The sequence below is a fragment of the Equus caballus genome, chromosome 2 (assembly GCF_041296265.1).
Source record: "Equus caballus isolate H_3958 breed thoroughbred chromosome 2, TB-T2T, whole genome shotgun sequence".
NCBI lineage: Eukaryota > Metazoa > Chordata > Mammalia > Perissodactyla > Equidae > Equus > Equus caballus.
In genome coordinates this window covers 52,902,503-52,915,750 of record NC_091685.1, presented here as the reverse complement: position 1 = coordinate 52,915,750, position 13,248 = coordinate 52,902,503, and positions in this window count along the sequence as shown.

Below are 13,248 nucleotides of genomic sequence, written 5' to 3'. Positions count from 1 at the left end.
ACCCTGAAGGCACAGAAATTTACAATCTAAATGACAGAGAATTCAATATAGCTATATATAAAAAAAAAAACCTCAGCCATTTACAACAAAATACAGATAGACAGTTCACTGAAATCAGGAACAAAATTCATGAACAGAGAAAATTCTCCACAAAAGAAATCAAAACTATGAAGAAAAACCAATCAGAAACATTGAAGATGAAAACCACAGTGGATGAGATAAAGAAAAATCCAGAGTCCCTGAATAACAGAGCTGAAATTATGGAGGACAGAATTAGCAATCTGATGGACAGATATATAAAAATGCTTCAGATGGAGGAACAATGAGGACTAAGACTAAAAAGAAATGAAGAAATTCTCTGAGAAATACCTCAGTTAGGAAATGCAACATAAGGATTATAGGTATTCCAGAGGGAGAAGGTAGGGGGCTAGTTGGAGCAGAAAGCTTGTTCAAAGAAAGACTAGCTGAGAACTTCCCAAACCTGGAGAAGGAGCTGGAAATACAAGTAAAAGAAGCTAATATAACTCCTAATTACATCAATGTAAAAAGGTCTTCTCCAAGGCATATAGTAGTAAAACTGGTAAAAGTTGACAAAGAAAAAATATCAAAGGCAGCAATGCACAAGAAAATAACTTACATAGGAACCCCCATCAGACTTTCAGTGGATTTCTCAGCAGCAACCTTACAGCCTAAGAGAGAGTGGAATGATATATTCAAAATTCTGAAAGACAAAAACTTTCAGCCAAGAATGCTCTATCCAGTAAAAATATCTTTCAGATATGAAAGAGAAATAAAAACTTTCCCAAATAAGAGAAGCTGGAGGAGTTCATTGCCACAAGACCCCTACCTACAAGAATTGATCAAGGACAACCTCATATCTGGAAAAAAAAGAAATAGTTTACAAAGCATTGAGCAAGGAGATAAATAGGTAGACAAAAATCAGGAAATTGCAGCTCTCTATCAGAACAGATTAGCAACACTTAATTATAACATTAAGGGTAAAGGGAAGGCAAACATCAAAAATAAATATAATCTCATTGTTTTAACCACAAACTCACAACACAAGATGGAATAAATTGTGACAACAACAACTTAGAAGGATAAGAGAGGGATGGAATGGGCTTAGACTAAGTAAATAAGAGGCTATCAGAAAATGGACTACCTCATCTACAAGATTTTTTATACAAACCCTAAGGTAACCACTAAACAAATAATAGGAACAGAGACACAATGATAAATAAATAGAAAACTGAGAAAACCATCATAGAGAACTACCAAACTGAATTGGTAGTCTGAAATACACAGGACATGAAACAAGGGAAATACAGAACAACCAGAAAATGAGTGATACAATGGCAGCATTAAGCAGTCATATATCACTAATCACTCTAAATGTAAATGGATTGAATTCTCCACTCAAAACACAGAGTAGCTAGATGGATGAAAAAACAAGGGCCGAAAATATGCTGCCTCCAGGAAACACACCTCAGCTCTAAAGACAAACACAGGCTCAGAGTGAAGGGATGGAAGATGATACTCCAAGCTAATGGCAAACAAAAGAAAGTAAGTGTTGCCATATTTATTTCTGACAAAGTAGACTTCAAGTTATAAAAGGCAATGAGAGACAAAAAGGTGCAGTGTATAATGATAAAAGGGACACTCCACCAAGAGGGCATAACACTTATAAATATATATGCATGTAACACGGGCACCAAAGTACATAAAGCAACTATTAATAGACCTAAAGGGAGATATTAACAGCAATACAATAATAGTAGGGGACTTTAACTCCCCACTTACATCAATAGATAGATCACCCAGACAGAAAATCAACAAGGAAAAAGTGGAATTAAATTAAAAAACTAGACCAGTTGGACTTAATAGATATATACAGAACACTCCATCCAAAACCAGCAGAATACACATTCTTCTCAAGTGCACATAGAACATTCTCAAGGGTAGACCATATGCTGGGAAACAAGGCAAGCGTTAATAAATTTAGGAAGATTGAAATCATATCATGCATCTTTTCTGACCATAATGCTATGAAGCTAAAAATCAACCAGAAGAAAAAAGCTGGGAAAATGACAAATATGTGGAGACTAAACAACATGCTACTGAACAACCAATGGATCACTCCAGAAATTAGTGCAGAAATCGAAAAATATCTGGAGACAAATGAAAATGAAAATATACCATAGGAACTCAGATGGGATACAGCAAAAGTGGTCCTAAGAGGGAAATTCATATCAATAGAGGCCCACCTAAACAAATAAGAAAAATCTCAAGTGTGCAATCTTAAGCTACACTTAATGGAATTAGAAAAAGAAGAACACGCAAAGCTGAAAGTCAGCAGAAGAGCAGAAATAATAATTAGAGCAGAAATAAATGAAATTGAAAACAAAGAACCAGTAGAAAGGATCAATGAAACAAAGAGCTGGTTCATGTAGGAGATAAATAAAATTGACAAACCCTTAGCCAGGCTCAATAAGAAAAAAAGAGAGAAGGCTCAAATAAATAAAATTAGAAATGAAAGAGGAGAAATTACAACAGATACCACAGAAATAGAAAGGATTATAAGATCATACTATGAAAAACTACACGCCAACAAATTGGACAATCTAGAAGAAATAGATAAATTCTTAGACTCATACAATCTCCCAAAACTGAATCAAGAAGAAATAGAGAACCTGAATAGACCAATCACAAGTAAAGAGATTGAAACAGTCATCAAAAACCTCCCAAAAAACAAAAGCCCAAGACAAGAAGGCTGCTCTGGAGAATTCTAACAAGCATTCAAAGAAGATTTAATACTTATCCTTCTCAAACTATTCCAAAAAATTGAAGAAGACGGAACACTTCCTAACAGATTCTATAAGGCCAGCATCACCCTGATCACAAAGCCAGACAAGGAAAACACAAAGAAGGAAAATTACAGGCCAATATTGCTGATGAACATAGATGCAAAAACCCTCAACAAAATATTGCCAACTTGCATACAGAAATATATCAACAGGATCATACACTGTGATCAAGTGGGCTTTATACCAGGAATGCAGGGATGGTTCAACATCTGCAAAATCAATCGATGTGATACACACATTAACAAAACGAGGAATGAAAACCACATGATCATGTCAACAGATACAGAGAAAGCATTTGACAAGATCGAACATCCATTTATGACAAAAACTCTGAATAAAATGGGTATAGAAGGAAAGTCGCTCAATGTAATAAAGGCCATATATGATAAACCCACAGCCAACGTCATACTCAAAGGGGCCATCCCTCTGAGAAGAGGAACAAGACAAGGGTGCCCACTCTCACCACTCTTATTCAACATAATACTGGAGGTTTTGGCCAGAGCAATTAGGCAAGAAAAAGAAATAAAAGGAATAGGCAAGGAAGAAGTGAAACCCTCACTATTTGCAGATGATATGATTTTATACATAGAAAAACCCTAAATAATTTGTCAGAAAACTATTAGAAATGATCAACTGCAGCAAAGTTGAAGGATACAAAATCAACTTCTAAAAATCAGCTGCATTTCTATACTTTAATAATGAGCTAACAGAAAGAGAACTCAAGAAGAGAATCCCATTTACAATTTCAACCAAAAGAATAAAATATCTAGGAATAAATTTAACCAAGAAGGTGAAAGACCTGTACAATGAAAACTGTAAGACATTATTGAAAGAAATCACTGATGACATAAAGAAATGGAAAGATATTCGATGCACACGGGTTGGAAGAATAAAGATAGTTAAAATGTCCATATTACCTAAAACAATCTACAATGTAATGCAATCTCAATCTGATCCCAATGACATTCTTCACAGAAATAGAACAGAGAATCCTAAATTTCATATGGGATAACAAAAGATCCCATGTAGCTATAAGTAATCCCAAGAAAAAAGAACAAAACTGGAGGCATCACAATCCCTGACTTCAAAATACACTACAAAGCTATGGTAATCAAAACAGCATGGTACTAATACAAAAACAGACACACAGATCAATGGAACAGAATTGAAAGCCCAGAAATAAAACAATGCAATCTACGCACAGCTAACCTTCAACAAAGGACCCAAGAACATACAATGGAGGAAGGAAAGTCTCTTCGAAGAATTGTTTTGGGAAAACTGCACAGCCACATTCAAAACAGTGAAAGCAGACCATTATCTTTCACCATACACAAAAATTAACAATGGATCCATCAAAATGGATCAAAGACTTGAAGGTAAGATGTGAAACCATACAAATCCTAGAAGAAAATACAGGGAGTACGCTCTTTGACATTGGTTTTAGAGGGATCTTTTCAAATCCCGTGTCTACCTGAGCCAGGGAAACAAAAGCAAAAATAAACAAATGGGACTTCATCAGACTAAAGAGCTTCTGCAAGGAACAAAACGAAAAGGCAACCTACCAACTGGCGTAAAATACTTGCAAATCATATATCTGACAGGGGGTTAATCTCCAAAATATATAAAGTACTCATACAACTCAACAACTAAAAAGCAAACAACCTGATCTAAAAATGGGCAGAGGATATGAATAGATATTGCTCTAAGGAAGGTATATGGATGGCCAACAGGCCCATGAAAAGATGTTCAACAACACTAATCAGGGAAACACAAATCAAAACTAGAATGAGATATCACCTTACACCTATTAGAAAGGCTATAATTACCAAGACAAAAAAATAACAAATGTTGGAGAGGCTGTGGAGAAAAGGGAACTCTCATACACTGCTGATGGGAATGCAAACTGGTGCAGCCACTAAGGAAAACAGTATGGAGATTTCTCAAAAAATTAAAAATAGAAATACTACATGACCCAGCTATCCCACTCCTGGCTATTTATCCAAAGAACTTGAAATCAACAATTCAAAGAGACTTGTGCACCCCTATGTTCATTGCAGCATTATTCACAATAGCCAAGATGTGGAAGCAACCCAAGTACCCATCAACTGATGAATGTATAAAGAAGATGTGGGGTGTGTGTGTATATATATATATACAATTCAATACTACTCAGCCATAAAAAAAGACAAAATGGTCCCATTTACAACAACATGGATGGACCTTGAGGGTGTTATGTTAAGCGAAATAACTCAGACAGAAAGGCAAATGCCATGTGACTTCATTCATATGTGGAAGATAAACACATGGACAAAGAGAACTGATTAGTGGTTACCAGAGAGGAAGGGCGTTGGGGGTGGGCATAAGGGGAAAGGGGTACATATATATGGTGACTGACAAACAATAATATAAAACTGAAATTTCACAACATTATAAACTATTATGACCTCAATAAAATTTTTAAAAGTTGGAAAAAAATAATCACAAAGGTAAAAACACTCATTTACAGTCCCTCTCCTTCTGCTTATTATACATAATTTGAACGGTACCATGAGGCGCTGGCCTGGTGGCTTAGTGTGTAAGTCTGCACGCTCCGCTTTGGCAGCCTGGGCTTTACAGGTTCGGATCCCAGGCATGGACCTACACACTGCTCATCAAGCCATCTTTGGCAGCATCCCACATACTAAATAGAGGAAGACTAGCACACATGGTAGATCAGTGACAGTCTTCCTCTAGCAAAAAGAAGAAGATTAGCAACAGATGTTAGCTCAGGGCCAATCTACCTCACCAAAAAAAAAAAAAAAGTATTGTGAAAATAATGTTTTAAAGAGACATTTCAACTTTCAACATATCTGATGTTTATCGTCTTAGTCCCCAGCAGTTTTGCTCTTTCACTAGTAGGAAGTGCGTTATCCTAAGTGTATGCACCTGCTTTACCTCCTTGAGGATCAGAATAATAGTAATCACATTTTTCTTGAGTGCTTACTAGCTGCTAATGCTGGGAATAAATACTTTATGTGCATTATCTTATTCAATTCTTGTGGCTACCCTACGAGGTAGTTGTTATTATCCCCATTTTACAGGTGAAGTAATTTAGGCTGAGGGATTAAGATCACAAAGTTGGTGGTGGCAGAATGTCATTAAATCGAAGCAGTCTCAACTCACATGCCAGCTCTGTGCCAGAGTGTAAAACCCCCCAAGGAGGAGACAGCTTCCCAGGCCCAACATTGTTTGGTTGCATCTGTGGTCAAGGAGGACTTCCTGGATGGAGTAAGACCCAGGTTGGACCTGAAAGCCACTGTGCTGTAGTGATTGAGAACCTGGGCCCTGTACACACAGCTCTGGGGCTGGTGTCCCTGCTCTGCTACTCCCTGCATCTCTCTAAGCTTTAGTTTCCTCGTCTGTATAATGGGGAATATATTACCACATATGTCTGCAGCATGGGATGAGATAATCCATGTAAAGAGCTTTACACAATGCCGGACGAATAATACACACTCAAAAAACTTAGCTATTCATACATTTGAACAAAGACAAAAATGAAATTTCTAGCCCATTGTCCATCTCTCCAAACCCCACAATATCCCATGAGGAGAGAAGATCTGAAAGGTGGTCTGGGGGCTGGGGGTGAGAGAGGTTTCTTTGTGCTTTGATTAGCTCAGATGTCACTAAGCCTTGCTTGTAAGAAAATGGAGCAGCCAGTCAGCAGGTGTTTATGATATGATAGACACTAAAATGAGACAGAATGTAAAATGGACGTGGTCCAAGCCCTCGAGAGGCCATGGAGGGGACAAGCTAGCCAGGATACCATGAACAGGCACGCACATAGTCATTATACAAATGCGCTGTTGTGGGTGAGGGGTGGGATTCTGGGTAGAGACCAAAAGGATGTACCTTAGGGCAGTGACCGGGAGATGATGGAACAGTTATTGTGAGAAACAGATGGGGAAGACCTCTTGTGAGTCAAAGAAGCTGCTGTCTGTAGCTAGGACATTTATGGCAAAATTTCTGGGATAAGAGTTGCAAAGTAAGAAAAACAGATCTTTCCTAATACAAGTGGAAGTTGTTGGCTAAAATATAGGGTGAAGTGAGAGTGGTTGGACGGAGGAGAAGCCTTCGTCCTAAAGGATATGGTTTAAGTATGGCTTAAAGCCAGCGGAAATTAGCATACTACTAGAGATCTAAAGAGGAGGAGTTTGTCATCTGTGTTTCTCTCTCTCTCCTTTCTCTCTCTCTCACACACACACACACACGAACACACACACACTCTTGTGGGATTTTCTATCTGGAGTATCTCTCTATCCCTCCTCTCCCCCCTCCCCTCCTGCTGCCTTGACTAACACAGGCAGAGTGTTGAGGTCTCAGCTTTAGGCCTTTCTTAGGAAGTCATCCCTGACCATAGGCTGGGTTAGGTCTTTCTCTGTGTGTACTAATAATATCCTCTGTCAACCCCTGTCAGAGGTTATTTGTTTTCTTTGTCTATTGCTGTGTAAGAAACATAGCAGCTTGAAACAACAGAATTTATTTTCTCACAGTTTCTGTGGGTCGAGAGTCCTGGATGCTCTGCTCAGGATCTAAAGCCAAGATCAAGATCTTGGCCATCTGTGTCCTCATCTGGAGGTTCGACTAGGGATAGTTAAGCTTCCAAGCTCCCTTAGGTTGTTGGCAGAATTTATTTTCTTGCGGCTGTTTTCTTAATAGCTGCTGGCTGGGGCCCACTCTCAACCCAGGTCCTTGCCAATGGCCCACTCTACAACATGGCAATTTGCTTCTTCAAGACCAGCAGGAGAATGTCTCCTCTCAGTCCGCTAAGAACATCATCTTATGCAACATTACATAATCACGGGCGTGATTACCCACTACCTTTGACATAAAATGTAACCCAGTCAAGGGAGTAACTATCCCACCATATTCTCAAATCCTGCCCTTACTTAAGGGGAAGCGATTATACAGAGTGTGTATTGCATTATAATTGCCAACTTATTAAGATCCCAGAAAGGCTATATCTTGGTGATCTTCTAGCTTCTGCTTTGCAGAGTGCTTGGTAGATATTGGGCTCTCAATAGATACTCGCCCAGTCACTTAATAAATATTGACGGTTCGGTTTGGGTAGTAGAGACCATGGAGGCCCAAAGAAAAAAGATTTTAATAACCAATCCATTTAGTAGAATCCTAGGTGAAAAGATGATGTTGAATGGCAATGAAGGACAGAGAAATTCTGAACTGAATCCAGAATGTACAGAATCTGTTAATGAGGATAGCACCATTGCTGTGGTGATGGGGAAACCGGATGCTGTAGTTTTGGAGGTGATGGTTGCCTGATAATTAACAATGTTTGGCTAATGCTATTGCATATGGTATTGAATAGCTAAGAATGAGCAGTTCCCAGTAATTGTGCTAAGGTGTGGAAGGCCATCATGATACTCATCACTAAAAAAATATTTATTTGAGATTTTCCTCTGATCAGGGCATAAGATTAAATACTGTTGGAGAGTGTATCAGGGCTGAATCAATATAGGAAATTTCAAGCAGGGAACTGGTTTACTTAGACGATGGGAAAGCTGAGAAGCCAAAGAGAGGACAGTGATGCTAACCAGAGATTAGCAACACCAGGAAGCCACTACCATCTGAGGGTACAAAGGGAGGTGGTGATCATATAGGAGCTTGGTGGCCAGGGTTACGGAACTGGGGTCATGGAGGAGAGTTAGCTGTCTCCAGAGATGCTGGATGCCTCAGAGAAGGAGGAGGCATGCCCTGGCTTCTCCCTTCCTCCCACTCTTCAGTCTCCTCCTAGTGCCTCCTATTAATTGAACCCAGCTGGAGGCAGATGATAGGGAAGCAGAGGAGATGCAGGCCGCAGACATCAGCCCTCTTACAGCAGCTTCTCTCAGTCTGGGGGTGAGAGAGAGGAGAAACGGGCCTGAGGGCAAACAAGCTCAGGACCAGTACAGGGACATTAAGATAAATGGCAAGAAACCATCCTCAAGGGGCTTACATTCCAGTAGAGGAAAGAGGCATGCATACAGATAACCATAATAAAGGAGACATCAGCACTTTCTGGAACAATAATCACTGACTTTGGCAATGGTGGTTGGGTGTTATGATAATTTAAAAAACAACAAACATCAAACAAAACACAAGATTTCTGGTATTCAAAATGGAGTTTGCACAAGGAATTAAATCAGATATTGATCAGACATGTATTACACAGTATAATCAGCAAAGACAAAAAATAAATTTTAGAAGAAAGTTTGGGATATACATATGGCTAAGGGGAAATGATTTAAAGAAGGACAGGAAACCCAGAAGCCATAGATAGATAGACATAATGGATAATACAAAATTTTTTTTTCTTTTAGGAAGACTAGCCCTGAGCTAACATCCGTGCCCATCTTCCTCTACTTTATGTGTGGGACGCCCACCACAGCATGGCTTGCCAAGCAGTGCCTTGTCCACACCCGGGATCCAAACTGGTGAACCCAGGACCACTGAAGCGGAACGTGCGAACTTAATCGCTGCACCACCAGGCCGGCCCCAATGCAAAATAGTTTTAAAGAGTGTCAAAATATCATAAAACCGTGAGTAAAGTCAGAATACACATGATAAATTGAGAAAGAATATTTGAAACAAATGACACCAAAAGAGTCAATCCCTGCAATGTACCTAAAGAGTAAGAAAAAGACAAACAACCAAATAGAAAAATTAGCAAAAACATTGGCAATCTGTTACTGAAACCAAAGTGAGTTCCCTCCTGGCGAGTTAGATCAGACTCTCCACCGGAAGTAGTTGTCTCACAAAGTATATTTGCAGCAAACAGGAGGCCATGTGGAATCATTTCCAAAGTCATGGCGTCTGGGAACAAAGGAAAGCAGGGACATCTATTTCAGATGGGAGATGAATATTCAAAAGGGAGGGGTGGGTATTCGCTTGCTCAAGCTCAGTTGGAACACATGCTTCTGTATCAATGAGGCCTAACCTCCTCCTGGAGAGATCCCAGCATTCAAAATAAGGCAGAGGTCAGAAGCTAGCTCTTCTGGTGAGGCTTCAGCTGGTTCAGGGTGGTTGGTGATTGCATGTCCTTAACATAACAAAGGGAAAAAATAATTTGTGAAAATAGTTAAATGCTTCCAAACCCGCCCTTGAGTTCCTTGGGGCAATTAGTCCGTGACAAATTCACCCAGCAAAGTGAGATAATATTATTCAAGTTTTGTAAGGCAGAGAGTTACCGAACAAGGGCTCACCATCCATTGTGCACAGAAGCTGACACTGTGGCACACTGGTCTTTGAAAGAAGAAAGGCTTTATGCACAATTGATTGGCAAGGAGATGGGCGGGGGGGGGGTAGGCCCGAAAATCTGTCTGCCTGGTCCAGGTGATGCAGGGTTTATGCAGCACGTGTTTCTATTTAAGAGCTCTGATTCTTCACATGGGTTGGACTGAACTTTCAGAAGCGTAGTCAATGTAAAGAATATTACAGACACGCCAGGTTTTGTCTATAGTCGCCTCCCTCACTTATCCATGGACTTCGTGTCTTCTTTGCCATAGGAAATGGAGAGGCTGCCGGTTTTTTAGCCTGTGTCTTTGTCCTCACAAGCCCTGGGTGGACTGAGTGTGAGTCAGGTACGCAGCGCGAAGATGCTTTATCTGGGACCCCTGTTAGTATCGTCCTAAGTTTTCTTTTATCTTCCTCATTCCTGTTTCTAATGTGGATACTCCCAAATTAGTTCTAGGTGATAGTGTTTTACTTCTGCTGAGAATGATCTTTTATTTCCCTGACCTCTTTCTTTATTTAGGAGATATTTTACTTTTTAGAGTGTTTGGAAAATACTATATATTTCAATGAATATTTGCCCATATATAATGCCTGCCATCTAACATTGCTTAAATTGGTACCTGTGCAATAAAGAGGAAATAAATTTTTCTTTACTTTAATTTACATGTTCTACATGCGCTTTGCTGCTCCTTACTTTATTCCTAGGATTTACCAGGTAGAATTAAACTAATTAGCCATTTTTATTTGTATTGAAACACTAGAAAAAAGTGTTTGTGGCACATGGAAATTGTAGTTAACTTGGTCCTCCTAAGCATTTTTACAAGAACTGCCTGGCCTAAGTCTAGAGAAGGGGCTCTTGGTTTATTTACCTTTTGTTTGTTCCACCCATTAATCTTCTTAATTTTTAAAAAAAGTTTAATTATTTTAATGAGTCATATTGGCTTATAACATTGTGTAAAGTTCAGGTGTTTATCATCAGGAATTAGCTTCTGTACAGACTGAGTCATGTTCCCCAGCAATAGTCTAGTTTGTATCCATCACTGTGCATTTGTGTCACTTTATCTCTTTGGCCCTTCCCACACCCCCTTCCCCTCTGGTAACCACTAATCTCTTCTCCTTCTCCATGTGTTCTGTTTATCTTCCACATATGTGTGAATCATATGGTGTTCATCTCTCTCTGTCTGGCTTATTTTGCTTAGCATAATACCCTCAATGTCCATCCATGCTGTTATAAATGGCACAAATTGTCTATTTTTATGGGAGGGTAGTGTTCTATTGTATATACGTATAACATCTTCTTTATTCATTCTTCCGCTGATGGGTATTTGGGTTACTTCCATATCTTGGCTGTTGGGAATAATGCTGCGATGAATACAGGGGTGCATACATTTCTTTCCGTTGTTGGTTTCTTGATCTTTGGATTGCTACCCAGTAGCAGGATAGCTGGATCATATGGTATTTCTATTTCTAATCTTTTGAGAAATCTTCATCCTGTTTTCCATAGTAGCTTCATGAGTTTGCATTCCCACTAGCAGTGTATGAGGGTTCTCTTTTCTCCACATCCTCTCAACAAATAACAAGATTTGTTATTTCTTGTCTTGTTAATTATAGCCATTCTGATGTGTGTGAATTGATATCTCATTGCAGTGTTGATTTGCACTTCCCTAATAATTAGTGATGTTGAACATGTTTTCATGTGGCTCTCGGGCACCTGTATATCTTCTCTGAACAAATGTCTGTTCACACAATTGTATATATAGAAAACCCTAAAGAATCCCAGAAAAACTATTAGAAATAATCGAAAAGTACAGCAAAGTTGCACAGTCAAAATACAAAAGCAAGATACAGAAATCAGTTGCATTTCTGTGCATTAGTAATGAACTAGCAGAAAGAGAAATGAAGAATAGAATCCCATTTACAGTCTCAACCAAAGGAATAACATACCTAGGAATTAATTTAACCAAGGAGGTGAAAGACCTATACACTGAAAAATGTAAGGAATTATTAAAAGAAATCAAAGAAGACTTAAAGAAACAGAAAGACATTTTATGCTCCTCAATTGGAAGACTAAAGATAGTTAAAATGTCCATATGACCTAAAAGCAATCTTCACATTGAGTGCAATCCCAATCAGAATCCCAATGACATTCTTCAAGATGTAGAACAAAGAATCCTAGAATTTATATGGAACAACAAAAGACCCCAAATAACCAAAGTAATCCTGAGGAAAAAGAGCAAAGCTGGAGGTATCACGGTCCCTGACTTGGAAATATACTACAAAGTTACAGTAATCAAAACAGCATGGCAGTGGTACAGTGTCAGACACACAGGTCAATGGAGCAGAACTGAAAGCCCGGAAATAAAACCACGCATCTTTGGATAGACAGTGGTCAACAGTGGAGCCGAGAACATTCAACGGAGAAAGGAAAGTCTCTTCTGAAAATGGTGTTGGGAAAACTGGACAGCCACGTACCAAAGAGTGAAAGTAGACCATTATCTTACACCAAACACAAAACTCAACCCAAAATGGATTAAAGACTTGAATGTAAGGCATGAAACCATAAAAACATTAGAAGAAAACAGAAGCAGTACACTCCTTGACATCAGTCTTAACAGTATCTTTTTGAATACCATGTCTACTCAGGGAAGGGAGACAAAAGAAAGAAGAAAGAAATGGGACTACGTTAGAATAAAAAGCTTCCACGAGGCAAAGGAAACCACGCACAAAATGAAAAGACATCCCACTAAGTGGGAGAAAATACCTTTCTCCTTTTGGAATGAGGAACTGGTTATGCTGGGAAGGCGGCCGCATAGTGATGTTCTTGACTCTGCAGTGAGGGTGGTCTCTGCCCAACAGGGAGGGCAGAGTCCTCCCTTGTCACTGATGGGGAAGAAACGGAAAGAGTCAGGTGCTGCTGAAGAAGCTGGAACATAATTTCCAGTTAAAAGTCACCTTTTAATTTTTATTTTCAAATCACATACAAACAAGTTAGACTATGACCAAATATGGCTTATTTCAGCACTGGCGCTAGTCAGATATTCGAAAATCTGTCATCATAGTCCATCATATCACCAAAATGAGGGAGAAAGTCCCACAATCACATAAATAAATAGTG